Source organism: Triticum dicoccoides, chromosome 1A (assembly GCF_002162155.2).
Source record: "Triticum dicoccoides isolate Atlit2015 ecotype Zavitan chromosome 1A, WEW_v2.0, whole genome shotgun sequence".
Classification (NCBI taxonomy): Eukaryota; Viridiplantae; Streptophyta; class Magnoliopsida; order Poales; family Poaceae; genus Triticum; species Triticum dicoccoides.
In genome coordinates, this window is record NC_041380.1 from 292,525 (window position 1) to 296,684 (window position 4,160).

Consider the following 4,160-nt stretch of genomic DNA (forward strand, 5'->3'; position numbering starts at 1 on the left):
TCGATAAGCGATAAATCGGCGATTTATCGAAATATCGGAAGATATCTTCATGCTTCGAGTAACACTAAAGATTCGAAATTCATATAAATGCTTTCTTCCGGTCACACCAAATATTCAATATTCATATTAATTCCTTCATTAACCAAGCATAAAGGTAACTACATATGCATGACTTTGATCAATGTCTGCCCTTGCGCTTTTTTGTATATGCCTGGACTTGTGAACCGTAACACACACCTTCATCCCACACGCAAAAAGAAACTTAACAAATAAAGTTCTCACACAGGCAGACGCAAAAGGGAATGCATGCTACAGAAAACTGATTGTGGGTAACAAATGATTAGAGAAACAATTCCTGGTGATGTCCACCCATGGTTACAGAGAAGCAAGCACTTGATGGCTAAGTGTCTGAAGGGGAACACATACCAGCAATATAAGAAGGTGCAATGGATACAAGAATGAATTGCGACAGTGTTTCACTTGCAAGAAATAGGACCACAATCACAAGATCATTGTGGTGGCCGGAAGAGCACCACCACTACACAACATGACAACCACAATCGCCCACGGCTTGATGGCCGAACTATCTAAGGGCACAGAGAGAGAGAGAGGGAGAGGGAATGGGGGCTCACCCCAACCCATGTAGCCGATCACTGAGGTACCGACGGTGTCCGGTATGGTTCAGGTGCCGCCGGCTGGCAATCAGTTCCCAGTGGGTCGATCACTGGTGGCAAGCTGCTCTAGAATCATATGCTCAGCAGTCAGCGGACCAGCGATACTCGTTGCCTATAACAAAAAGAAAGCACGTTTCACTGGTGGCAAGCTGCTCTAGAATCATATTGGACAAGAACTCAATGCTTGTGCAGTGGGCTAGCAGCATTGCCTCGCAACGAGGAGAACCAAGTTTGATCCGTTGCGCGGACAGACTTTCTAGTCTTTATTTTTCCCAAAAATAAGCGCTGGTGGGCTGGCCCAATACTGTAGCGTCTCGACGCGAGAGGGTTCGTCCGGCTCGCTTAAAGCGAGAAATAGCTCTCGCACTTACACAATATGTAGATGGGCCACGGCCTAAATCTTTGATAGGTAGCTCTGACTGTTCGCCTTTTCTACACGGGTATGGGTTGACTTATTTTTATTTCGGTCATTTTCTACTGAAAATGAATTTTACAAATCATTAATTTGAAGAAAGTTTTTATACTTTTTTAAAAATCATGAATTTTAAGAATTTTTGTGATTTTTTTTTAAATTCATGATTGGAAAAATAGTGAACTCAAAAAAAGTTTGTGAATTTGAAAAAGGTTCATGTATTTGAAAAAATCTTGTGAGTCTGAAAAAAAGTTTGTGAATTTGATTAAAATTCATGATTTTTAAAGAAACATGAGCTCAAAAAGTTCATGAATTTCTAAAAATTTTGTGAAATTTGAAAAAGTTTATGATTTTGAAAAAAAAAATCATGTGTTCAAAAAAGTTCACGAATACTGTAGCGTCTCGACGCGAGATGGTCCCTTCCGGCTCGCTTAAAGCGAGAAATAGCTGTCGCGCATACACAATCTCTAGATATGCCACGACCTAAATCTTTGATCGCTAGCAATTCCAATTCTCCACCTATAGGTAGCTTTGACCGTTCGCGATTTCTACACGGGTACGGGTCAACTTATTTTTTATTTCGATCATTTTCTATTGAAAATGAATTTCCATTTTTACAAACCATTAAATTTAAGATTTTTTTATAATTTGTAAAAAATCATGAATTTTAAGAATGTTTGCGATTTTTTAAAAAAACTTCATGATTTGGAAAAAATAGTGGACTCGAAAAAAGTTTGTGAATTTGAAAAAAGCTTGTGATTTTAAAAAAAGTTTGTGAATTTGAATAAAATTCATGATTTTGAAAAAAGATGAACTAAAAAAGATCTTGAATTTAAAAAAAGTTAGTGAAATTTGATTTTTTTTATGAATCTGAAAATATTTCATGTGGTCAAAAAAGTTCATGAATTCAATAAAACTTCATGGAAGTTTGTTTTTAAAGAATTCAAATATTTGAAAGAAGTCCATAAATTTAGGACAAAGCTCACAAATTTGAAAGAAGCTCGCAAATTTTGAGAAAGTTAAATTATTTTTAGAACATTCACAAATTTTTAAAAATCACAAAAAATAAAGTAAAAGTCGCAAATAGGGAAAAATTTCACAAAATTTGGAAAAGGTAAATTTGAAAAAGTTCATGAGTTTCATAAAACAAAAACAAAAAACTAAAAGAAAAAACGGGACAAAAACCAAGTGAAAACTAGTATAAACCAGAAAACCAAAATGTATAAAAAACTGGTTGGGAAGTTTCTAGAAGGCTTTCATAAACGGAGGGGCTTCTGAAAACTGAAACAAAGCTTGTTCATCTCAAAGGGGAACCGGAGCTGGAGGGGTGGATGGCCAACAACTCTTGTTCTCTCCTTTTTAGATGCATCAAGGAACCAGGAAGCCACCTACATGCAGGAAAACCACTATAATATTTCCAATCAGGTTGCACCAGATATATATTAAAACCATTATAGAAATTCCTATTAAAAAATTGTGGCAGGATGTAATAGTTGATCTAATGAAAAAGAACATTTTATATTACAAGCTCGACGAATTGTTGGGTGGACTGTAACACGGCAGAAAACAAAAAAAATTCCGACCTACTCACCAGCCCAGGACTATTATGGAGACTGCATACAAGGTTTGATATTTTTCATTACCGACTCGTAGCGCAGCGGAAGTAGAGTCGATGACGAACAGCGGTGCAGATCCCCGCAGCTAGGATTTACAACCTCCCAACCGCGAGGATGTATATCCTCGTCTGCCCCTCGGACAGCCCTCCGGGAGGTGGTCAAACAGTCCCCCGGATGGTGTCGCGGACAGCCCTTCGGGAGGACCTTCGAAACTCGGACGGTCACTCGGACAACCCTTTGGGAGGACCTTTGAAACTCGGACGGTCAGACGGACAGCCCTTCGGGAGGCACTCTCGAACTAAGACCGAAACTACGATCTCTCTAGAGTTGCACACATACGGTGTCATCTATCCTGCAGGGCTTCGCTGTCCAGAACTAGTTCCCACCGGAACCCAGACAGCCTTTCGGCTCTACGAAACTATTTCGCGGAGAGGGAGAGAGAAGCCAGATCATTGCAATGACACTTGTATGTGAGAAAGAGTGAGTATGGAGAGTGCCTCTCCACCTCTATTTATAGGAAACCCAAGGGGTAGGGGACACATGAAAAACCCAAAAATGCCCACACTTTATGTCACACAGAAAGGGCATAAAGGGCATAAAGGGATGACAAGTGGAGCCCCATGGAGGAGCTGCACCCTCCGACGTCCCACCTTCATGGGGGCCCCCCAAAGGGGGTTCCTTAATCCCCAAGTCCTTCTAGAAGCCTTTTGGGAAAAGCCCCAAAAAGTGGCTTTTCATAAACATCCCAAAAATCACTTTCACTATTCACGACGACATTTTTCAGCGTCCGTTCGGACTGAAAATATTTATGTGGGCTTAGAACATTTCCAGTACCTACTAAAATAATTTTCAACGCGTTCTGAAACAATTCCGGATTAGTGATTTTCATCTGCGAAAAGCATCTGAAGTGGTTCCGGCAGCTCCGGAGCATATCCAGCTTTTATCCCGGAAAATTCCAGAAAGTTTCCAGAATGACTCTGGCACCCTCCAAGAATTATCAGGCATGTGCCGAAACCAATTTGACTTAATAGTATATCCCGGAACAACTTTCCGGTTTCACCGAAACTCATTCGATGACCTCTCTCTACAGAACTTTTCCGCTGTCCGAAACCTTTCCGGTGTCCGAAACTTTTTCGGTGTTTTTCTCTCAGACTCTCTATCTAGTATTCAGCAGATAGATAACCCTTAAGCATGTGACCCTATAGGTCGGTGAAGTATAGACATGACCCAAAACCCCTTCCGATCAATGATCAACATCGGAGCCGTGGACACCCATATTGACCCCTATACCCACACGAATAAATATTCGAGTGAACCTCCAGTTGCAGTGAGCTATTCCTGTTGCTTCACGATATGTCACAAACACCCGAGGTGAGATTTGTTGCATCCCCATGGACGAACAATTTGTCCACCATGCAAGTTACCTCGTTACTGGTTTTGTTTTCTTTTCTCGTTTCC